This window comes from Esox lucius, chromosome 20 (genome assembly GCF_011004845.1).
Source record: "Esox lucius isolate fEsoLuc1 chromosome 20, fEsoLuc1.pri, whole genome shotgun sequence".
Taxonomy (NCBI): domain Eukaryota; kingdom Metazoa; phylum Chordata; class Actinopteri; order Esociformes; family Esocidae; genus Esox; species Esox lucius.
The window spans coordinates 36,219,463-36,245,739 of NC_047588.1; the positions used below are offsets into that span (position 1 = coordinate 36,219,463).

At 40.2% G+C, this 26,277-nt stretch overlaps 1 protein-coding gene across 7 annotated transcripts in view; it reads left to right on the plus strand.

Moving 5' to 3' along the window:
* Window positions 1–26,277, plus strand: part of gulp1a (GULP PTB domain containing engulfment adaptor 1a) — a 95,610-nt gene that overhangs the window by 35,284 nt on the left and 34,049 nt on the right. The window contains exon 1 of one of the 7 annotated variants that reach the window (XM_010884409.4): window positions 1,465–1,663. The exons of the other annotated variants lie outside the window; for them this stretch is intronic. The gene's annotated coding sequence lies outside the window, so the exon portion shown is untranslated. Of the gene's footprint in view, window positions 1–1,464; window positions 1,664–26,277 lie in introns of those variants that run through there. 7 annotated transcript variants of the gene reach the window in all.

Sequence of the window (26,277 nt, forward strand, 5' to 3'; positions counted from 1 at the left end):
GAATGTGTAATGACACCGGCTCGTTGCGCCTGCAGCCTGAATTGACATGTCTGCTACTCTATGTGCTTGTCTCAGCCGCTTGTCGCCCGGTGTCTTCCGCCTCGGCAACGTTTGACTGCCCTGGTCAAAACACCACCCGGGCAGGATGGCACGCTGCCCGTTTTTTTTTCATGTAAATTTGAATAATCATGCAACTTGCATCCAGGGATAGTGATTGAATTTGTTATACTTCTCTTGTCATTTACTTAACATTACTGTGATAGTTCTGTTGCATTTCCCAATTTTTTGTATTTTGCTGGTGCTTCCTACTTGACCATACTGGCTTACTCTTTGATTCCTAACCTTCTTAATGTGCATAAATGTTGTGGCTGAATCATATCTTATCCTCAGAAGCATGTGCATTTTTGTATTGTGTAGGCCTATTTTGTCAACCTTGTGCATTTGTAAGTTGTGTGCATTTGCTCCATCTTCAACAGATTATTGACAATAGGCTCTGTGCACAAGCGTATAGACGAACTTCCGCTTTAGCCAGATGTCGGCATATAATTTTCCAGTTTACTTAAGGCGATCACCTGCATCGCCCAAAATTTCAGTTTTTAGTAGAGGTCTCCAAGACCTGCCTAAAATAAGCATTAGTGATGTCCATCGAATTGTTGATGCCTGGTCCCCTGCTCCAACAAGCAAGTGGAACAAGGGATTCAAACTCTACGTATCGAGTTATCTGCACAACTACGAGGGTAAGTAGTTTACTGTGGTGTGCCGGCCGGCTATCGGCTAAGCTAGTTAGTGACGTGTTCCTTTTTAGTGTAGTATTAGGCAGGACAATAGAACGCGTAAAAATTTACTCTAGCCTCAAAAACGGCAAAAGAACGCTGGCTGAGCTGGAACGCTAGCGTGTCCCCATAGCAAGTGAATTGAAACGAACCTTCGTTCAGCCTCTTCTAACCTGAATTAAGCTTAAAATTCCATAGCCTCAAAAAAGCACCAAAACAGGTCTCATCTTTTATTTTACTACTGTAACCTAATTTCACAACGAAACTGAAAAATAACAACTGGCATAGGAAGTAAACATCTGGTCCTATATGGTATTGCTCTTAAACCTGCGTTACGTGGAAGTATATCAGAAAATTGCCTTTTCTGACTATTTCTAGTTTGAAGTCATTGAATGGTGCAAGCCATATTTTATTAAAGAGGACATTCTCCTGATTAAAATGATGCCCCACTTGTACCTTGAAACTTAAATGAGTCACGTACATTATATATATATTTTTTTTTTCTCCGTACAACAGCATCACTCATCTTGTTGTGAGTTTAGTTGTTTACTAATGTGGATGAGTATTAGTAAGTGAACCGGAAACTGCAATACCGACTTTTAGACAAAAGCGGAAGTTCCACACTACGCTGGAGTCTATTAAAACCAATAACAAATTAGTGGTTTCTGACCCGATTCAATAATAAAACATTTAATTCAGGACAGTATTGTCTGAAGATGAAAAAAGCACCCCCCAGTCCATGTTTGAGCCTTGATGTTCCAGCTTTTGTAATATGCAGCTTTTGCTTACAGTGTGGCAAGCAAGTTGCTTAAGATTCAAACCTTCTCCAAAAACCTAATTCATACTCTAAGAGGTTTGCCCACAAGATGTGATGTTGTACCGGATATCAGGTAAATTTCTTCCAAACCCACACTAAAACAATATCTCACTCTGTTCCATTTGTTTTTTCCACACCTCAGTCTGGTTTGTGTGCTGTTTTGATCTGTTTTGTCTTGTGATTATGCATTAGCCCGACACCTGTATTTCCATAAACATATATCAAAACGTAATCTGGGCTAACTATTGTGTTGGATGCATCATCATACTCCAGAGACTCGTTGATGGCTATCTAGCGCTAGATGGAGCAATAATATGCGCACTTCGACCAGTTTGCACAAGGCTAAATCTCACTAAAAGACACAATATTTGCTTCTTCCGAGCAATATTCGCTTACACATAGACATTGTGGATTGTTTCACTAAACCTTTTTTGTTTTTCTTAACATTTTGCAGAGAACACCAGTTTGTAACACTATTTTCCAACAAGAAATGGAATCAATGTGTCAGCTTGGACACAGCTTAGCTCGTTAGCTTATCGACTAAATACTTTGGAGAAACCTATTCTAAAAAATCTGCGCTCATACAAATGTTTTCTACGTAGTATAAGTGTTTCTCATCATCAATGTAATAACGTGAACATAATCAAGGAAATCTATCTAACCAACTAGCAAAATGAGGTGAAATAACCTTGTCAAGTAGAAAGGTAGCCAACGCTGCGTCACCGTTTACAAAAAAATTCAGCTCTGGACATCAAATGTAAAATGTACCCTCGTTTGTGTTATGCTCGCATTGTTTCCGTATATCTTAGTTTCTGGAGCGTTCATTGTAGGTTAAGGGTGCACAATATATTGACTCAATATTCCGTTTTAGCAACATCACGTAGTGCAATATCATAATCGAAAATGTCGCGGAAAGCATGCGTTTTCCGTTTATTTTGTAGAGAGATGCGTCCGATGGCTGTACGATATGGCTTAGTTGTATTCGATGCAGTGCCCGCTTGAAACTGCTGTATAATGGTCGTGTTTCATGTAGATGCCCACTGGTCCGGCGCGCACGCTGCCTTGCACGGTTACAATTCATTTTCTATGAATAACGTGAAGGCATTGTTGACTGTTGTGCGAAGCGTATCGGGAAGGCAGCGTGGCCGTTTGAGCTGTTCCGGCGCGTCAAGAAGTTGGGCCATGGTCAATATTATGCAAACGAGGCGTTTATCCAATGGAAGTACAGTCTTTCATAAATAAGAAACAGTCTTCTTTGTTGGTCCATCCTTGATATATATATATCTATATCTCAAATAACTTTTTCAAATGCAGCAGTTATCAGCAGTTATCACATCATACTAAAAGATAAATAGCCTAAAACCCAGTAGAGCAAGCAATAAGATGTAAGTACAGTGGCAAGATGAACACTAGAAAGCCAGGACCTAGAAAGAATGGAGTTGGCTGGCCTGTCCGATTGTCTATTGGCCCTTCACAACCTACCATTAAAAAAAACAACTGTGGTTATAGATAGAGAATAAGATTAGATCCCCCAGAGACAATGTAAATGTCAGTTGGCTGTCATAGGCATGTTTTTAAATGGCAACACAGCTACTTGACCTGTGGGCAGTGACAGCAGGAATCACTAGGCAGAATCTAGATCAGCAAGATGATCAGATGGAGTTGTCAGGCCAACTAGTCCTGTGCTATCCTCGGGTTCCAGTCTTCCTGGAGGGAAGTGAGTGAGGTGAGTAGGGAAGAATTAGAGGGAGCATATCTGTGATCCGATAGGACATCAGGACAGACTCTAGACACTGGCCAGAAATGAACTATTGCAAAATGGACGGTGCGACAGTGGAGTTTGGTAGAGCATTGTGGCTCTGTTCAAAGATATATCCCTGGACAGCGACCACCAGGCAGGAAGTAGCTCTACCCACTCAGTTAATTCTCTCATCTCTGCAAGTCTGATGGGCACAAGAACAGACAGAGTTTGGCACTGACTCAACACGCTGACATCGAGTGTGGCAAAGTAGAGGTATAAAGGTATTTGTACTGAGCCATTCAGTACGGGGACTTTTTTTTTTTTTCTTTCTTTCAAATGCATAGAATAGACAATAGACTTGGCTATGATTGAATTGCCTTGAAAGAGACTGTAGGCAATTCTAGGTAAACAACTGGAACATGTTGTAATCGAAACATACATCCGAATTGCTGCATTTTAAATGATCCCTTTTTGGGAAGAACAGTCTAAGATAACAGATGGTGGAGTTTTAATTTAAATCAGTGTAGATTATAACCGATCCCCCTGTCTGGGGCCATGTCTCGAATACCGCTGTTGATGTTATTGTTATCTTCTGACCTAAGCTATGAGCCTCTTACATTCATTTACGGAGCATACATTTAATGAAATTCTTTATTAAAATAATCTGTAATTTGTCTAAGAGAAATGACTTGTGTTCTCAGGCATTGTAGGGCTCATAATCTATTCCTGGATAAGTTTGCAATCATCTGTCAACTAATGCAGCATTTGCATTTACTTGTTTGTTTTTTTAAGTGTGGCCCCAAGTCCACAATATGTAGGCTATCGAACCGTAGCACAACCCTAGTGAAAATCCTATGAGGCGCCCTCTTAGGGATGACATGGACGAGTGAGAGTAAGCCAGTGACTCATCCTTTGTAATAGCCCAGTGCATTGTGGGGCCTGCCAGGCAGAGACAGCAAGGGTGGTTTGTCAATCCAGTGCCTTGTCGTTCAACTTCACACCCCTGGGCCCGACTCCTCTCAATCACAGGACCTACCGGAAAGCAACTGCTTTCATGTTACATCCCGAAGGCGTCGAGGGACATCAAAGTTGTGATTCTGTGTCCAAATGTCACATCCATAATGCTGGATTTGCCCTGTATCTTCAAGTAACACAACTTGAACTATAAACTAGGGGTATTTGGTTTTGATACTGTAATTCTCTCAATTTGGTAGGTGGTGTTGAAGTCTCTCTCGCTGTCTCTAGGTCTCGTTGTTGTGCTGTCTGCTTTGTGTCTTTATGGTGTTCGGTTCACACACTGCCTATGCTTTCTAGAACTGTTTGTTCTTTTAATGTTTTTAGTAGGCACTCGAGCTACCTTCTTCCTCACAGGGCGTCTGATCACATAATGGAATTAATAGTGACTATGGAAGAGCCTCTGCGTCCGCGCGACGGGTTATATTTTGGTACGTTCCATTTGTGTTGGTGCGACATAATGCCTTGTGATTACCTGCTGATGGGACATTGAAAGTCATGTGTTGTCTTTAGTGTCCACCCGATCCACATTTCGGCCACACTTTTCTGTCAGCTGGTTGGGTCTCTGATACGCGAGGATGGCAGCAGGACCGTAGGGGAGGCCAGGGAGCGCGCCCTAGGGCGATGCATTAACAATGCCTCCCTGCAGAGATCTGGGGTTCGTTTGTGCTGCAGGCTCCTTCTGTTCACGCAAACGGCTGCTGAATAGCAGATGCGTTGGAGGGTTCCATCAGTCCCCAGGCATCCCTGAGATATTAAAGTCTCATTTCAACAAATGTGGCCTTCGAATGCCCACCCCCATGCTAATGAAAAAAACCGATGTCTTACTACTTGTAAGTTGAACTTCAAACTTAATGGCTTGATTGCGTAAGGTGTAGCAATAGCTGAATGAGAGTCACCTTGCTTTGAAGGACCTAAGAGATGTTAATTGAGATACGTCAGTGGATTATCTATATTCACAGCATATAAAGAAATAAAATGCCTGCACTGCCCACCCAAAAGTGTAGCTTTCTGAATATTTCTTATGTTGGTTAAGATGCAACTGGGGCAGGTGATAATGTAAGCTAGCAAAAACAATATCTAGCCACAGTAATAATGGATTTTGGCGTGGGGGACGCACCCTGCTGCTCTCTTCACACTTAGGCCCAGATTTTTAGGTAAACAAAGTGGAATCAAAGTGAATCCACACTCTTGATTGCTATTCATTGCAGAGGTGTCATTTATTCTGCTTTGATTAACCTTTTTTGGCTTCTTTGTGTGAGTCGGTAAGATGTTTTGAATTAATGCATATGGTGTCTGCCTGGTGTGCTTATGCACAATAACAAAATAACAAAACCAAAAATGTCAGATTAGGGACAATTATATATAAAAACCAGACTATTTACACAAGAAGTTTACGAAAATCTGTGTAAAATATTTAGAAAATCTTCCAATGTATTGTCCCACTCAATTGAATCAGTTGCCCATTAAGCTTCATACTTATTTTGGGTATGTAATGTGATCTGGCGGTCCAAGCTCTCAACTTCTATACTCTGTGGATGCTGAATTCTGCCATTTCGTAGTTATAGGGTAATGCGTTTACTGTGGCGCTAATGGGCCAATGACCAAGTTAAGTGAATTATGTGCAATTGTTTGAAAAATAATATACAACCTCTTGTAAGTATTTTGGACATAATGAGCTAAGTTCCATCCACATTCAGTGATAAAGGTAACACAAACGAACCAAAATGCAATTTCACTGTGCCGAATAAGTAAGTACATCTACAGTACATTCACTTAAAAGGTCTGAAATAAGAATTCTGTGCACCAAAACTGGTGTTATTTAAAATGGGTTACAAAAGCCGTTTTGAAGCAATTCAGAGTACGTCATTCCAGTCTCCAATGGATCATCTTCAATTGGAGAAAATTCCAGGCCACTGCCAGTCTGCATAGGACAGGTCGTCCCACCAAATTCAGCCCAAGCGAAGGCCATGCGATGCTCTAAGAAGTCTCTAAGAACCCCAGGGTAACATCAAGGGATCCACAGGCCTCTTGCCCCAATCACTATTGAAGTGCATGAGTCAACTGTCAGAAAAATAGTGCAAACCTGGACTTTACGGGAGGTCAGGAGGATGCCTCTGATCTCGAGAAAGAATAACAACGCACGACTGCCTGTTTGCCAGATAAAACCTAGGTAAATACCCAAACTACTTGAACAATGTGCTCTGGACAGTTGAGTCAAAGCATACCAACTGTAAAGCGTAGGCAGTGGGGTTATGGCTTGGGGCTGTTTTGCTTCCTTCCTTCCTAGCCAACTTGCCGTCATTGAGTCTAGCATACAGGTGCTGGTCATAAAATTTGAATATCTTCAAAAAGTTTATTTATTTCAGTAATTCCATTCAAAAAGTGAAGCTTGTATATTATATTCATTCATTACACAGACAAATATATTTCAAATGTTTATTTCTTTTAATTGTGATGATTATAACTGATTATATTTATGGTTATAATTATAACCAATGAATATCCCAAATGCAGTATCTCTGAAAATTAGACCAATACAAGAAAAGGATTTTTAGAAATGTTGGCCAACTGAAAAGTATGAACATGAAAAGTATGAGCATGTACAGCACTCAATACTTAGTTGGGGCTCCTTTTGCCAGAATTGCTGCAGCAATACGGCGTGGCATGGAATCGATCAGTCTGTGGCACTGCTCAGGTGTTATGAGAACCCAGGTTGCTCTGATAGTGGCCTTCAGCTCTTCTGCATTGTTGGGTCTGGTGTATCACATCTTCCTCTTCACAACACCCCATAGATTTTCTATAGGATTAAGGTCAGGCGAGTTTGCTGGCCAATTAAGAACAGGGATACCATGGTCCTTAAACCAACTTTACACTGGACTTCAAGCGATGTGGATTCTGTGCCTCTCCTCTCTTCCTCCAGACTCTGGCACCTTGATTTCCAAAGTAAATGCAACATTTACTTTAATCAGAGAACATAACTTAGCAGCAGTCCTTTTTGTCTTTAGCCCAGGCGAGACGCTTCTGATGCTGTGTCTTGTTCAAGAGTGGCTTGACACAAGGAATTGGACAGCTGAAACCCATGTCTTGCATACGTCTGTGCGTGGTGGTTCTTGAAGCACTGACTCCAGCTGCAGTCCACTCTTTGTGAATCTCCCCCACATTTTTGAATGGGTTTTGTTTCACAATCCTCTTCAGGGTGCGGTTATCCTTATTGCTTGTACACTTTATTTTTCTACCACATCTTTTCCTTCCCTTTGCCTCTCTATTAATGTGCTTGGACACAGAGCTCTGTGAACAGCCAGCCTCTTTAGCTATGACCTTTTGTGTCTTGCCCTCCTTGTGCAAGGTGTCAATGGTCGTCTTTTGGACAGCTGTCAAGTCAGCAGTCTTCCCCATGATTGTGTTGCCTACAGAACTAGACTGAGAGACCATTTAAAGGCTTTTGCAGGTGTTTTGGGTTAATTAGCTGATTAGTGTGGCACCAGGTGTATTCAATATTGAACCTTTTCGCAATATTCTAATTTGCTGAGATACTGAATTTGGGGTTTCAATTAGTTGTCAGTTATAATCATCAAAATTAAAAGAAATAAACACTTGAAATATATCAGTCTGTGTGGAATGAATGTATACGTTATACAAGTTTTACTTTTTGAATGGAATTACTGAAATAAATAAAAATGTTGATGATATTCAGACTTTATGACCAGCACCTGTAAATTTCATATTGTACCAGTGAATTGTTTAAGACGATTTGAGATTAACGCTCAAAAAGCTGAAGCTGAACCGGACATTAGTCTTTATAATAGACAATGATCCCAAACAAACAATCAAAGCTATAACAGAACGGTTCAAAAAGTCAAAGTCCAGATCTCAATCCTATTGAGAAGCCTTGGGGGAACCTGAAGCAGGCCATGCATGCTGTACTTTTTTTTTTTTTTTTTTTTTAATCTGTGTGGCAAGTAAAAGTGCTTCTTGACACCCAAATGTGCATCAGACGTCCAATGCATGACAGTTGTCTGCCTTATTGTTATCTGCCATTTAAAATATGGATAGGCTCTGGTCTGTTTTTGTTTGCTGTGATCAGGATTCAAACTCCTGTCCACAAAGACACAGTTGTATTTCCAGGCAGTAACCCAGGCCACTGTACCACTTTGGACCAACTAGCCAAAAATGTTACTTGACACTATACATTTCATATGAAATGGAGCTCAGTTTCATCTGTGTTGTCCGACTATAAGAATGCATTCATCTCCTTGTAGAATATTTATTGCAGTCCTTTCATTCAGTTGACTTGTCTGATGGAGCTGATCTGCCCAGCTCTCCCACACAGCTCCGGGAAGGTTACTTCAGTCACTCATCAACCTTTTAAACTGGTGTACAGCCAGGGAGCCAAGACAATAAAATTTTTCTAACATCAACTCGAAATAGAAACAATGTTCACTTATTCATGTTGGCTATTTCTGCTTGAAATTGTATATTCAGATTAAAAGGCAAAATTTTCCCCTGTGCATTGTTTTTTGTTGTTGTTGTTCTTGCAGTCGGGTATTGCGTGTGCAGTTTTCTTTTTATACTATTGGGGATATTAATGCTATTTTCGGGAGTAATTTTAGCTTTGGAAAGCTCAGATTTCGCTCCTTTTTAAGGGAATCACTGTTTTCTGTTATTTTTCCCCCTTCCCAAGATGATTTAGAGAAATTCTATGTAATGAGAGTAATACATGGGCTGTTTTTGGCATTAATGCTATTAAGGAGAATGCTATTTTGTCTTTAATACAGTATAGTTTGAAGCATATTGTCCTGCTAAAATATGATCTCCTTGCAATAGAATAGAGTCATCCACATACACCTATTTATGACTCTGGTATGACAACTTTTTTTATAGAAAATCATCAGGTGTGCTTGATGACAAGAGAATCCGGGGTTTCTACTGAAATAGCTAAGGTTGTCTAATTCAACTGTGGAACACTAAGATTGACTTCCTCTCAGCCTGTAAACAGGTTTTCCTCTTATGCAACATGTTTTCCTTTCAATACGGTCTGTTAGGTAGATGACAGAGTGTCACTGACTTTTTTCCGTCTGGCTCGTTCCCGTTTCTTTTTTTTTGGTGGGGGGGGGTTCTGGTGGGCGGTGTATGTGTGCCTGTCTGGTTTCTGCTGAGGTTTTGTTCACGGGAGGTTATTGAAACATTACTGGAATCTGGGGATCTTTTCTGGATAATTGACTCGAGATGTGGTCTGAGGTGGAACAGCGGTCCAAGCTGCTGCCTCACTAAACCAGTGCCCACTGCTCTTCTAGCATATGTTATGTATAAAACAGAAAAAATAGTTATGTATGAAATGGAAATACAAAAATAGACACTAAATGTACTGACCAATGGCAGGTGACGGTACAGCATCAATTCAGTTTGAATAGTGTAAACCACTTAGTATTCCCTAAAGCCTAAATGCTTCTGCCCCCACCCCCACTCACCAGTGACAACACAGCACTCATGAGGTTCCTGGGGCCATTAGATGAGTGAGATAACAGGATCCTAATCGTTCAAAAAAGGTTCCGGTAAGAAAGCTTTTGTGAACAACCAATACTCTGGACCTATCCTGGAGACTATTGATTACAGCCTGTCTTCACATCTAGCTCTCTCCAGAGCTCCCTAAACAATCTTCATGTGTGCTCAGTGTTTGCGATATAACAGCGTAAACAAATTCATGAAAGGTTATTTTGAGAAGTGAAGATATATTTCATGAAGCGCCCTCCCGGCAGCTGTTTTCCAGTCAGGGCCTTTAGCCATGTATATCATATCTGTGATGTTTGCAGGAAAAGGTGACATTTTAATGACAGTTGACTAAGCCTCTTAGACACATTGCTCGTCCCTTGGATTTGTGCCTTTTAATTTCTCATTCTGAAGGGGAAATCTAGATATATTTAACCTAAATAATGTATATATTGAGTTATATTAAGTTTTACTTGCCAAATAAGTGTGCGAGTCTCAGTTTCTCTGACATTTCTGATTTTGGGTGCTTGCCGGAAAACCAAGCTGTCAAAAGTTGTATGACATTGCAAAAGATGCAGTTTCGAGTACCAGTCTCTGACTCCCAAAGAGGTCAACACTTTAATACAGTGGGCAACAATAAAATACGGCCTATTCTAAAGAACTCAGACCCCAATTGCATCGGAGTAGATAATATCTCAAAATGCAACAACTGTTGTGAAGATTAGCGTTACATCGTCAAAGTAGATTTGAGCTTTAATCAGGTTGTTGGACCTCTCTGAGATTTACAAGCTTGTGCCACCAGCAATAGCCACAGTCTCACAGCTGGTGAAACACATCTTTAATCCTCAGAAAATGTTAATATAATGGGATGTGCTATCAAGCATCATGTCCACTCAGGAGATGGATTGTGACGCACAAGGTAAGGTGTGTAGCCAAGGATAGTCAAAGACATTTAGAGAAAACTCATGCATCAAGTTGGCTTTTTCTCACCATTGCCCACTGAATTTACTTCCTGCAAATTGTCCTAACTCAACGTGTGGCTCTGTGGACAGTTGCATTTCCTGGCCACATCTCTTCAGGACTTCACACCCATCGCCTTTTACATGCAATGTTTGTTGCAGTGTTTACAGCAGTTTGTTCCTTTTGGAATGTACCAATGCACTATTACTCGCTTTACCATTATGTACGTGACTGAAAGCGGCTTTCTCAGAGAGATACCACTGATCTGTACAGCGTGTGTGCAGCCTATTATATATTTTTTTATTCCCCATGCTGTTATTAGAAACCTCAAAAGGAGGCTACTTTTTATATTTTGCTTATGTGGGCATTAAGCTAATTGCTTGCCCAGGGGGTACAGTATTAACAGGGATTGTTCTAGCTCTCCGGCCTTAGTCATGGTTTCCGCCGTCCACCCCAGCCGGCCCTCCCCAGCTGCCCGGTCTCAAGGTCTCTGGTCGTCACGGAGGCTCCGTAATAATGGCATGCGCCGGCCAAAGGTCCCAGCCTCCAGCCATCTCTGCCTCCGCCAATCCAATTTATTTAGACAAAGTGATCCCAGAGGTTGCTCAGGGCAGCCCTCCCATCCATTTGTGTACTTATAGGATATGGTGACTAACCCCCCCACCTCCCTGCTCACGCCCCTGTGGTGCTCCCCCAGATGTGGAGCTTCCTGTGATGCGTGAGCGACGGGTAATCGGATTTCCACCGACTACACAGTCAAATCTGCAATGCTAATGTGCTCAGTGAAAGGCTCCCGAATTGGTTACATTGATTCTATAGTTCATCCAATATGGAGCTGGTTACCCAATAGACCCAATAGGCTACAGGCCAAAATTACAAAAACCATGTAAATTGCTACTACCCCCTCAGATTTGTTTTTCTAACTGTGGGGTCTGGCTGAAGTGGAGTTTACCAATGGTTTGAAATGATTGACCGTGGCTGTAATTAAGTGTTTGAACTGAATGTGTGGAAACATGTCTGTTGTGGTAATACAAAGCCCATTTACCACCCCCAACTCTGTCATTGTCTGTTGTCTAACTATGTATGTTTAGTTCTTACCTGCACTTGCTTTGTGCCTAAACAATGTATCAAAAAGACAATTTAATATTCATTTTGCATGTATTTTCTTCTTGAGCATAGTCTGTTGGGTAAAATAAAAGTTAATGTAAGGTTGATGTCAACAGCTTTAGTTTTAAGGTTAATGTAAACAACTCAAAAGAAAATATCGGTACCAAACTAATAAAAAGACAGTGGTCATGCAGCACTGTGATACTGAATGTGTACACACACATATATATATATATATATATATATATATATATATATATATATATATATATATATATATATATATATACATACATGTACATATATATATATGTATGTATGTGTATATATGCATAATCTTCTGTAATTGTGATTGTTCTCTTATTCTCAATTTTAGAATGTGTTCAAGTGCTGCCCTTAATACACACTTCTGTTTAAAAAGCAGTGCAAAGACAGTTTGTTTTATTGCAAACTATGGACAGTGCTTGACTTGGAATTAAATAAATGCAAATTTTCACAGCCCATAATATAATTTTATTTATACACATACAATGTCTGTCCATAACTTACCATAATAACTGTCTGCAACTAAATGTAAATCTAAATAGAAGGGTGCTGGTCTATGATCCCATTGTTCTACCAATGCCTATTGTTTTCTTGATTAAAGTACCAAGGACAATAACTGCTACGCTAGGCTAGTTTATCAAACACATATCAGCCCCTCTTATCTGGACAGCTACAGGGTGTGCAGGCATTTAACCCACTGAATCACTCCTCTGCAGGTGAAGGTACTGTCTTTTGATGTTTAGGCTGAAATGCGGTTTGAATGGGGTTCAGGTGGGGGCCTGTAAACAGTAGATTTCCTGAAAGATGTTAGCCACAACCAAATACACTGCTCAAAAAAATGAAGGGAACACATAAATCACATCGGGAACAAAATATAATAAATATTGACTGTACGTTGTGTAATTCATTGGGAACAAAATGATGTAACCGGTCAATGGAATCCAAAAAAACCAAGGGATCACGTAATCCTCACACTAACACCATGCCAATGAAACTTCAGGGATATCAATCTGTCCAGTTTGGAAGCATAAGCAATCATGACTCTGTCACCTGTGCTCAGAGCAGGTTCACACGGAGCATGTGACAGATGTGAAAGTTTGGAGACGCTGTGGTGAAACTTACGCTGCCTGCAGCATCATCCAGCATGACCGGTGTGGCGGTGCCTCTTGGGAGGCGTATACTTGGAGGGTCACACAGACATCCACATGCTAGCAAACAGGAACCTGACTGCTGTTAAGTACCAGGATGAAATCCTCAGACCCATTGTCTCACCTTACGCTGGTGCAGTGGGCCCTGGGTTCCTCCTGGTGCAGGACAACGCCCCGGCCTCCATGTGGCCAGAGTGTGTAGGCAGTCCCTGGATGATGAAGGCATTGATGCCATTGACTGGCTCTCATGTTCCTCACACCTGACTCCAATTGAGAACCTCTGGGACGTTATGTATCATTGCATCCGACGCCGCCGAGTAGCGCCACAGACTGTCCAGGAACTCGCTGATCCCGGGCTGGGAGGTGACCCCCCCCCCTCCCCCCAGGACACCATCCGCCGTGTCTTGGGGGATCACAGACGTTGTTGGGAGGGCATACAGGCACGTGAGGGCCATACTCACTGCTGAGTCACTATGAGTTACCGTGATGTAATTCACGCAACTTGGAACAGCCTGTGATTTCAATTCAGGCCCGGCCCCAGGACGAAGTGACTGAGGTGGCAGAAAAGAATGAAAATCTTTCTGTAGAGTATTTAAACGTTAAACTGGGGGGTGGAAAATTCAACTGAGGGGCCTAAGCCCCCTCGTGGCACAGGGCAATTTCAATGGTTTACTTAGATGTTTGGTGTGAGTTTGAATCCAGCTCTCAATTGGTCTGTGATTTTTGTTTCCATTGGCCGTTATGTCATTTTGTTCTCAACAAATTACATAAAAGATCAAAATCTTTACTGTACTTTAATATATTTCGTTTTACGACCCAATGTGTGATTTAAGTGTTCCCTTAATTTTTTTGAGCAATTTTTATTCCAACCCCCTTCACTGTCTCCACGCTTTGTGTTAAAACTTAATTAATTCATTAATATTTCCATCGGTCTGCAGCCAATACTGCATTATGACGATGTGTTAACACTGTTAAGCATTTGTGCCATTTTATTGAAAATGTATTAATATAATCCCCATAAGATAAATTATCTCTAGTTCAAAATCTGATGGAATCACAAGGGACTTTAAATTGTTTTGAAACTTAAGCTAAAAAGAAATGATTATGTACCCTAATTCATTGCACAAAATAATTTTTATTTGAATAATGCTATTGTGTTTGGGGTATTTTGGTCAAAACAATAAAACAGTCAGGGGAGACCATTGTTATCTTAAAGACCTCTTCTCCACAAATAAGCTGATTCAGATCTGTGTTCCCTAATTGGTCTTTTAACCAATCATATCAGAGCTCTTCACATGAAACATTTCAAAGAGCTGATTGGTTGAAAGACCAATTATTGAAGAAAAGATCAGACTTGAGCTGCCGATTTAAGTGCAGCCATTTAGTCTTTTAATGAATCTTTTATATCTGCTGAAGAATGCCGGCCATTTGCAGCTGCTAAGTACGCCCACATTTTGCGTGTTGGAGTAGGATGAAAGGTGTTTTATTATCAAGGCCCGTCTGATAATCTAACAAAGCATCTAATTAGATATCATGCTCTATAAAGCAGAGCTCCATAAATATGTATTATACTTCTGTTCCCGCTGAACCCTACACATCTTCATCAGATGTTGCTTTGACATATGGAAAGTAGGCCAACACTACAATTGCTTTGAATATTCATTATGAGAATACAAAGTAGAGCACATGGGGAGCTGATTGTTTAATCACTTCAGTCTTCCGAGGAATCATGTAATCTATGTGGACAAGGTGGCGCTGACTTGTTTTGGGAAATGTGTTTTTCATAACCAATGATGTCTTGTAAGCAACGTGCATATAGTTTTGAAATATTCCTTTGAAATGCTTGCCCCTATCAGGCAATTTCCAGGTGAGGCACTTATAGCCTGTATAGAAACCTCATGGTTTGAATTCGTTTTTTAGTTGTTAATACATTGTGTATACAGAGCTCCTATTTAGTTTTTTTCTCTATATATATTTTTTTTAAACCATTGTATTGATTTATACACTTACAACAGTGGCCTTTGGAATTTTATAATGCATAAATGAACAGAATATACTAACAAAACAATTCAACCATTTTGTTGATCTGAAAAACAACATAATACACAATGAAGATCCGTGTTCAATTGAGTGCCAGTTTTATTTATGTAGAACTTAGTCCAGGACTGGAAGGAATGTCAACTGAACAATTTTTCTGTTTTTTAACGAAAGGTATGACCTGTTCCTACCAACTATGTGTATTAATTATACAATCATTGTTATTAGTATTATTGACGGAAAGCCTTTTGCCCATGTAGATACCTAGCTATTTAAACAGAAACATGATTAATAAGATTTAAATTCAACGTGCAGTACCACACAAGTTTGGACATAGATCTTCAAGTGAATGGGTATGTATGTATGCATAAATTAACTGATACTTTTTCAAAAGGCTTTTACATTTAATTACTAGTACCTGATTTAAAATAATTCAGTTCAACAAATGCTTTCTGCAAGGCAATAAAGGGATTTGAATCTCTGGAACCATCAGGTGAATTCATATAAATATTTAGTGTCAATCCTTGGATCAGGTTGATGAAAATGGCCTGCTGAAGAAGGGGATGGCTGTCATTCATCTGGTTAATTCAAATTTTGGGCGACATACCAGCATGGCTCTATAAGCAGCCCCTTCCTTCCAACAAGCTCATTCATCCCCTCTCCACCCCATGAAACTATTCCCCTGTTCCTTGATGTAAATGAGAATGTTTTTGCAGTCAACTTACTTGGTAAAATACAATTATAATTTATTTTTATACTGGGGATTGGAAGCAATCATCAGGGCTCCCAGGTGATGCCGCATGACAGATTTGATGATTTTGCCCAGAGTTTTTAGAAAAGTACACATGCCTTACCAGAAATGGTTTGCTCAGTCAGCTCTTTGCACTCCACACGATTCAAATTACCCTGTGGATATAAATACTTTTATTTTTCTCCCATCTATTTTTCCATTGCGTATATTTTCAAGTGACTCAGTCTTCCCACATTTCACTTACTTATTCGGCATGAATGCTCTTCCTGAAAATTGATGGCATAATAACTGTTGATATTTACTCTTCTTTACTTAGTTATGCTTTCTCATGTTCAGTTTTTTTTTTTACTGTGCCACAGTATTTGATGTGCATTTGTTTTCAGTAAAAGTCGTAAATCACTTAAAATAATTAAGTTGACCACAGATAGTAAGTTTGGGAAAAGCCAAAATTCCAAGTCTCCTTTTATAGTCAAGTCTTTTAGTAGTGCTAAAAGCAGCCTTTCATGTTTTTTCTGATAATATATTATGCTACGCTAGTTACATCTTCATACGATTTGCAATAGATCTTTATGCAAATGTTGGTGTTGACCTAGGGTGCCCATATCCATGCTGAGACCTTCATTGTCTCTGAAATATCAGTTTTACATTTATAATATACATATATTGACAATCTACCATAGACACATATTCGTCCTAAAAAATAATTGGCAATATTATTTTGTGGATTTTTCCATATTATAAAATCACATTGCCTTTTTGATTATTATCACGTTTGTATATTTTACTCCTCCAGACCCTGCGTGCGGCAAGTGGCGTAATAGTTAGGGCCCTTGACTAGTGTCTGGAGTGTCCCTGGTTCTGATCCTCCTACTACCAAGATGGCGTAATAGTTAGGGCCCTTGACTAGTGTCTGGAGTGCCCCTGGTTCTGATCCTCCTACTGCCAAGGTGGCATAATAGTTAGGGCCCTTGACTAGTGTCTGGAGTGCCCCTGGTTCTGATCCTCCTACTACTAAGGTGCCATAATAGTTAGGGCCTTTGACTAGTGTCTGGAGTGCCCCTGGTTCTGATCCTCCTACTACTAAGGTGCCATAATAGTTAGGGCCCTTGACTAGTGTCTGGAGTGCCCCTGGTTCTGATCCTCCTACTACCAAGGTGGCGTAATAGTTAGGGCCCTTGACTAGTGTCTGGAGTGCCCCTGGTTCTGATCCTCCTACTGCCAAGGTGGCATAATAGTTAGGGCCCTTGACTAGTGTCTGGAGTGCCCCTGGTTCTGATCCTCCTACTGCCAAGGTGCCATAATAGTTAGGGCCTTTGACTAGTGTCTGGAGTGCCCCTGGTTCTGATCCTCCTACTACCAAGGTGAAAACTATTCTGTTCTGTCCCTGAACAAGTCAGTTAACCCTAATTGCTTCTACTCTCCCAGTTAAACCTAATTACTCCACCTCCCCCTGTAAAATTCCCCCCAGTTTTTTGCTGTCGATAAGAGTTGCTTCTTAATCCACTTGCATGGTAAAGAAATGATTCAGTTAAAAATGTATAACATGTAACACAAATCATGTTACACATACATGTACTATATGTCTACTAAAGCACATTTCAGTCTTTTTATCTCAAGTAGATTTTGTGTAATTTTCTCTGTAGTCTGTCGTCTATCCTATACCATTCACATTTACATAAGTATTCAGATCCCTTCTGTCTGTACTTTGTTGAAGCATCCTTTGGCAGTGATTACAGCCTAGAGTCTTCTTCGGTATGCAAATCCTCTAAAGCTCTGTCAATTTGGATGGGGCGTGTCCCTGTTTAAGTCTGGCCTCTGGTTGGGCCATTCAAGCACTTTCACAGGCTTGTCCTGAGGCCACGCCTGTGTTGTCTTGGCTGTCTGCTTGGTCGTTGTCCTGTTGGAAAGGTGAACCCCAGTCGGAGGCCCTGAGTGCTCTGGAGCAGGTTTTCATAAATAATCTGTCTGTACTGTCTGTCTCCTGACTAGTCTCCCAGTCCCTGCCGCTAAGAAACATCTCCACAGCATTATGCTGCCACCACCATGCTTCACCATAGGGATGGTATTGGCAAGGTGATGAGTGGTGCCTGGGTTCCTCCAGATGTGATGCTTGGCATTCAGGCCAAAGAGTTCAAATGTAGTTTAATCTGACCAGAGAATGTTGTTTCTCATTGGGTGAGTGTTCTTCAGGTGCCTTTTGGCAAATTCCAAGCAGACTGTCTTTTGCTTTTTCCAGAGGAGTGGCTTTTCTCTGGCCACTTTACCATAAAAGCCTGATTAGTGCATGTTGAGTAAGTCTCCCGATTCCTTGATATGAAGCTACAGTATGAGTGGATAATAGTGATTCTGATGTGTCCTCAGTGGTCAACATGTTGGGTCATTTAAAGCTCTCTGGGGAAGTATTGAGTTAGCAACAATAAACAAGGGGAGAGTGGACCAGGAAGGCTTTATTCAGACAGACATTTTTTCATTAATTTTATGAAAAAATATCTTGAAAGACAAGCACCCTGACTATATAAGAGACCAAAACCTCAGAAGGTGTGACCGTTCGAAGACTCATTTCTCTTGGCATTCAAAACATTTACCTCCTCCCTCACCCAATTACACCCTCCCCCAGGGTAAGGATTTACATTTACGCTCTCTAGAGAAATGTTTCTGCCTGGCACCATCTCCTCAAAAGCCATAAAACTTGGAGAGGTAAGACAGAAGACAGAGAAAATAGCCAGGAAACAAACATTCATTCAACCAATGCATTCTCATGACAATTCACGCGCAATGTTTTAAAGCCTTTTTTTAATAAAATAAAACTTATGATGACAGACAAGCAACCATTCTGAAGCAATCTAGTCAGTAACTATTTATTATATATGGTTTCAGAACTTTGCAATCTATCTTTACATAGTTATAATGGTGGATGGGGGGGGGGATCTGAAACATCATTTTCATTATAGCTGTAACGTCAATGGAAATCTGGCAGCCTTGCAAACGGAACCACACGGGTCCAGACATTGCGGAGATAAGTAACTTTGGAAATACAAGTGGATCATAGTTTACTTTTACACCCAAGCATGTCAAAATATTTCAATGAAACGTAATAACCTCAAACTACATCCAGTCCGCATACATTTTGTTAAACTTTTCTGGTGACTTCTAGTAGCCTACATTACAGATTTATTTAAAGAGAGATCGCCAGACAAATGAAGATGACTGTTAAAAAGATCATCGGATTAGGGTGTGTACTGCCACCAAAAACATTGGGCTATATATTCAATGTACAGCGGGGGGAAAAATACACGATTAACATATTTAAGTCACTAAGAATGTAAATAACGTGAATACTTTGGATCAGCGACAGCAGCAGAGCCTAGTACAGCTGAAGGAAGTCGAGAGATGGGGAGATTAACGATGTGGCGTCAAGGCAATGGAGGAAAACATTACGTGACAAGGCTGTAATATATACAGCTCTGTTTCGTTTTTATGCAAGTCAATATTAACAAGAATATAGCATAACAACAATAATATTGACTGCTATTAATAATATAGCTGTAGGACTATGTTAAGAATAAATATATTGCATATATATTTTGGTTGATATTTAGGAGGACATTGCACCTGCTCACTTGGACATGGACAACAGGACAGATTTAATTTTTAATAAGATTTGTCTTTTCCCAATGTGTAGCCACATATTATATAAAGTATTTCACAGAGGGGAGTCCGGTAGAGTGCGAGGGTTGGCGTACCACCCCTTATATATATATATATATATATATATATATATAATATGGTGGCTAGTGAAAATGCGGAGTGGCTAGTAACTTTGGAAAACCACTAGCCACAGTGGTGAGCCAAAAAGTTAATGTCATGCACTGGTTGTAATGGTGTCTGAGGTGGTATAATGTTTGTTTACACTTACATTTTAAAGCCTATTTTGGGATTCTGATGAGGTACAACTGTTGAACTTAGTTCATGAGGCATTTATTATTTATACTCCTCAAACATCAATTGGTACATTTCATTCAATCATTCATAAGTTCAGAAATGGATGAAGCAACTGCTGAATGCCCAGGTGGTTGTAATGTTTCCATTAGGATGGAGCCGCTTTAGTTTCATGCCAGATATTAGTTTATGGAGCATGGCCTCTTTGTAGTTGTTTGCGGAGAGCAAAGTTATTTAGTTAGAGACCGAGAGGTGACTGCATGGATGTTTCCAGGTTCAAAGCTTTCATGCTTACCAGAACCAGATGGATTGGGACCAGGGCCCGAGTAAAACCAGAGAGAGATAATGTTGCTCCCGGTAGTATAATTGATTTACCGGTTTCGACGTGACTCACAACGGAGGTTAAGGCAACTAGATTGGCATAAGGATATCAGAGGAGAGTAGGTAGTTATTATTCAGGCAGTAGTATTTGTTCGGCCAGGATCGTAATCCAGGGCATAGCTCAAATCGAAGTAACAGATAGGAGCCAGTGGCCAGGTGCATAACAGCAATTCAGAGAGCCAATAACATCAGATAAATCACACAAACACCACGGTCAGCAATGCAGGAAATTTCTCTAAAACAAGCTAGCACTAAAAACCTATGGCAAATGTGGTCTGGACACTCGCTCTCTAGCCAACAACTGGCAGATACAGTGTGGGTAATAGACTAGTTATCATTGGGATATCCTATGTCCGAGTCAGATTTTTATTTATTTCCTCAAATTATGAAATACAGCCCTTTAACCATGCCTGGTGAAATGTGTCATTAGTTCCTTCATCTGTAGCCTTATAAACTCCATGCTTTCCAATTGATAGTGGACAGACCGAACATAATTTGATTGCGTGACTGTCACTGCTAGATAGCGTGATAATTATGTCCATTTTATTAAGTTTACTTCCATGGATATTATGTAATGTTTGCACATTAACAAAAAGAACGCACTTTTGTTATTTCTCAAATTTTTTCAACAATGATTTGAATCAATGTCATGCATAGCCATTTATAATTCCCATGTGTCTGTTGTTTATTCAGGGTGTTGTGTTTCATACTCTGAGGCACTAATTGAGCTTTAGCTGACACACCAGTGCAATGACTGTTAGGGTTTACCTGTAACTTTTTAATGCTGTGAGCTTTGAAATGTATTTGTGATAGTGTTTATTTTGTTTGTTTTGTTACAGTGGCTGTCGCGGGGGGGGGGGGATGGGGGGGTCGGTCAAACCTGTGGTGGCTCCATTACAATCTTTTTGGAGTACATACATCTCCCTCTGCTTGGTTAGAACAAAAGCCTGCACACATACCGATTTGCTGCTCGTAAGATTTAACCCTGACTTGAGCACTTTAAAAGCAACATATATTGTCACAATGGCACGTCAGATTTTATTTCAAACCAGTTTTGTAATATCTGAAGGTGATAACCCTTGATTTATGCATACCACATGCATACAAAGTAACACAATTACTGGTTTGAGACCCGAGAATATCTGTCTCCAACTAGGGTCAAAGGATCGATCAAACCCATTATAATGACAGTCAGAAATCTAAGTAGACATTTCTTTTTCCTCTGGCACTAAGTGTTTACTGGTCCCCATTATGTTACCTGGCAGAGCAGCCAGCTAGCCAAATTATTCCATCAAGAAATAGAAGTTGTTAACCCCTCTTCGCTGCCACATGCCAGTCCATGTAAAGGGCTCTGATATTCTGTGAGCCTACTGTATGCAGGTCTAAATTCAATTTCACTGATCTGAAAGTGGATTACCCAACGCTTTGGGCACAACAGCTGCGTATTGATAAAATGCGACAGTCTCTGTGTAATGGTGGTTTGGATGTGGGGGGGGGGTTGTTTTTTGGGACTGCTTAGGGTCATGATGTTGGATCACGATACGTAAACTTGCACAGCTTATAAATTAGCCATGGAAGGTGGGTGATTATCAGATTTTCTGTCATGTGGTGTAGCCAGAATGAAATACAGCCCCATCCTAGTGACAGTTGGGTGCTTTTTTTCTATGTAGAACAAAAATACCTGAAATGAAATGTGATTTGAACATCTCCTTGACATGTGGAAAGGACTGCTATTGGTTTGTGATGTGAAAAAAGATTGCAGATGTATGTTAGCAGGGCCGCCTATACATACTTGAGCCAAAGCAGGTCTGCACGCTCGTCATTGTTCATGAAGTTTTATTTCCGTACATATGGAATGAGTTATCTGACAGTGAGAGTCATTTCAAATTCCTCTCGTTTTGTTTGCTTCATTCAAAGACGAGGTTCATCAAGAAGCGTGGCCGGAATCCATTTAGAACTACAGAAAATAAGACCTATTTTCTAGCTTTCCTTTTTCAGCTTTGTGTTCTCCACTTTGTGACATGAAGACCTAACACAACATTTCCTGCCTTGTAGCATAGCATGGTTGAAAAAACATGCTCAGCCTTCAAGTACAAACAGCTGAAAACCTACCTCGAAGATTTGCTTGCAGTTTCAGTTTCAGGACTGACTGTTGACTCAGGTGGAAGACATGCTGAAATGTGGAAAATATGTCCCATATTCTGGCATAACAGCATTCAAACATGTTTATTTGCTTTCTTGGTTTTAGTCGAGTATTGAACAAAAGATTCTGCTCAATCAAAACAGTGCCCCTACAGTTCTTGAAATGCATGTATATTCCAAGTATAAACCGATAGTGTGTTTTGTTGTTGTACCTGCGGTCGATGTAATGGCCAGGCAACATGTGGTGAGTAAGGGTTATTATACTACTGTCCTCAGTCAACTAAATCTTTCATAACCAAAGATTTGTTTGCACTCTAGAATTAGATTGCTGACATGCCGGGTCTTCATAAAAGTAGATATTGTTGATTTACCAGTCACACACTCTTCAACAATACCCACTGTGGCCTTTCGAGTTGTCTAGAAATTGAGTGTGCGTTCTCATTAAGTACTCCAAATACTGAACATAGCCTGCAGAAGCCTGTGCCATTTTCACCTTTTACCTGACACAGAACCCAAGCTTCTTACCTATAATACGCTGGACTTGTAGAATCAGCAAGAAATGCCAGTCTGTGACCTATTGACTCTTTCTGTGCCTTTTTTTGGTTGAACAATTGATTTTAGTTTGTTATACGTCTTTGTGGAATGAATGTTAATGAAGTAGAAGGAATTTGACTTCATAATTTGGTGGTGAAGGCCAATTTCACTACTAATCTGTGTTTTTCCTACACTCAGTGGCCACTTGTTATTATTAGGCACACTAGGGCTGGGTGGTGTGGTCTATATATATATTAGGCCGTACCATAAGTGATGAGAAATTATGTACCAAACTATTTTTGGTGCAAAACGGTATTCTTAAATTGTTGCACTATTTGCCTGCCCTGTCTTTCGCAGAGTGGTGAACCCCTCCCCATCTTTACTTTTGAAAGACTCATCCTCTCTGGGATGCTCTTTTCATAGCCAATCATGTAACTGACCTGTTGCCAATTACCCTAATAATTGTGAGATGTTCCACCAGTTTTTATTTAAATTTTTTTAGAATAACACATCCTTTCAAGTATTTTGTTGCCCCTGTCCCAGCTTTTTGGAAATCTGTTGCTGGCATATTTTTTTAAGAAACTAACATTTCTCAGTTTCAACATTTGATATTTTGTCTGATATGTTGCTATTTTAGTGTTTAAATCACATCTATGCATTAGGTTTTTATTAACTTTTTACTTACGTGCGTGCGTACTTCTCATCCCTTTAAAATGCCTTCATTAAAACAACTGTAGGCTGTAGTTATAATATAAATACAAATGTGCAAAAACTGGGTTATCATAATATCATTTTCTAAACTTTTGAAAAAGCCTTCCAGGTAAGCTACTACATGAAGCTGTTTGAGAGGCTTTTGACTGATACTGTATATGGTATTGCATTTAAATACCTTAACGTTTTTATTGTGGAGAAATATAGAACTAGCCATATTTGACAGTAATGGATCAATTCATCAGTAACGTTGTGAATGGTTAGCTAGCCGGAGCCGCTCAAATACACACACACACACACACACACACACACACACACACACACACACACACACACACAACGTGCTCAAGTTGTTCACCGCTATGGTGATATCTCCACTATCTCAGCCGTCTTTCAGAAGTTTTTTTATTGTTGTTGCTGCATCTTGTGTAGACCCAACTACTCGATAGTGACATTCGTTGCCAACTGTTTTTGTTATCGACATTGTACATCTTCAATTAGTTGTTGCAGCCGTAATGTCCTCTTCACCAAAATTAAGCCAAACCCTAAACTCTAGGCCTTAATGCCTAAATTGAACCCTTATTATTGCCCTAAACTTAACCCCAAGTCAGACGAAGCTTCTTGTCAAAGTGAGGACCGGCCAATTGTCCTCAATTCAAATGTTGTCTTGTTTTACGATTGTAGTGATATAACTAAGATAGTAAAACACACACACACCAGTATATGGAATCTTTTATTTAGTAATTTTCCATAATATTAAAATGTACTAATGACAAATGCCCTGGAACACCTGCATTAACCACTGGAGAACTTCCATGTCTTAGAGATATCAATCTGGGGATTGATATTGATCTCCAACAAGTTAATTAGATGTAGGAGGGTTTCCAAGGTGCCTTTGCACACACTCAGTAAAGAGTGGCCCTGTCGTCTTTTAGCCACAGTAGGTGAAGTAATGTTTTAAGCGTGGTGATTGGATTAGATGTGTGACAAGTGGCAATCATACTTGCTGGGAGTAAATGCGTTTTTTGAAGCCAAACGTCGAAAATGAACCTACTCGTAGCACTGCCACCATAGCACCTGCTAATGCTATTGCTGATGCTAGTGTGTTTGACAATGATGTCAGGGCACTAGATTAAAAAACATACACATTTGGGAATGGCTAGAAGCTAGCAAGCGACCCTTAAGTGCTGTTTCCCTGGTTTTTGAGCTGAAAAAAAAGAAATTACCTGAAATGTTCCATACGTACGTATTCCTAGTGATGTCTAATCCATATATAAGGGCCTAATTAATTTGTCAGTTGACTGATCCTTCTATAAACTGTGAATCAGAAACTTTTTTGTTGCATGTTGTGTTTATATATTTGTCCATTGTAATCAGCAGTAGCTACCCATCCCAATGCCAGCCAGCCAGTTTACTGATTAATGTAGCTAGCATGCATGCGGCTATCCAGTCATTTCAAGCCCTGCTCCTTAACTTTTGTTGAATATGTGTGGTAAAAGGGATAACATCTCAGCAATTTATAGCAGTATTTAGCCTGATCATTTAGATTAGATTTTTTTCTTGGTATGCTTCATTACTTTATGTACCATGTCCAAGGGCCATAAACAATGACTTGACTATTATGAAAAATACATTAAACAAGGTTAATGTTTTTGATGCCATGCTGCTTACATTAGTCAGTTCTTGATACAGCGCAGCCCCCTTTTTTAATGATCATTCTTTTAATGAGGATGAGTGCTGGAGTGTCAGGATGCCGGCCTTGCTTTAGACTTTTTAGAGACCCAGTTCAGATGGCCTTAACCTGTTTGTTGTAGTGTAGTGATGTTAATTGCTTTATTTTGGGCTTAGCAGTTAGTACTGCTTCATGCTTTGACCGTCATGCGCAGGAAGTGTTCTATACCTCAGTGAGTATTCTAGCCATTATATCGTCTTGGTTTCATTTTAGTATTCTGATTATCACATTTTATCTTGATGGTTTATGCTCTCTTTTACAGCCAGACAGTTCTGTGTCTTTTGCGTTTATTCTGGCTAGTATACTCTGTCTTGTAGAGTGTTTTAAGGGACTGTCAGGTTTGTGTTTTCTTGAACTACACGGTTCTCCATCGTGCGATCAAAAATAAATGGTGAAACACAGCAAAAAGATTCTCATCAAAGATTTTCTATTGGTGTCAGCAGATATTTTAACGGCTTGACATTCCTCTTTACATGTGATCTTTCACATTGCTGTGTGTGGAAGGACTGCTACTTTGAGAGCTGGCAAATGTCTGCACAAACCTAAGACCCTAGTTAACCCCAGCTGTCCATACACGACTGAAGCTTGAAATGATGGAGCAAAACAGAGCAATGCATTAGGAAAATAAAGTGTGAACAAAACCTCAGTCCTTAGAGCCTGTCCCTCCCTGTTTTAAATGGCACTCAAAAAGCTGCGATCCTGGAACTCTCGGTCAAAATCAACAGGGCACCAAATTGGGGCCTGTGTTCAATCAAAGCCTATTCAAAGGATTTGGGGCGACAGTCAAATGCAAAAGGTTGTTCTCTACCAAGTGCTGACCTTCATCTACTATTGAAAACACAGAGGTCATGGCCTCTGTGTTCTTTTCAATTCATTGTTGTTGTTATTATAATAAATTAGCATAGCCAGGAAACCCAAGTGGTAATTGGCCGCAGAAGCATCCGCTGATGTCGGA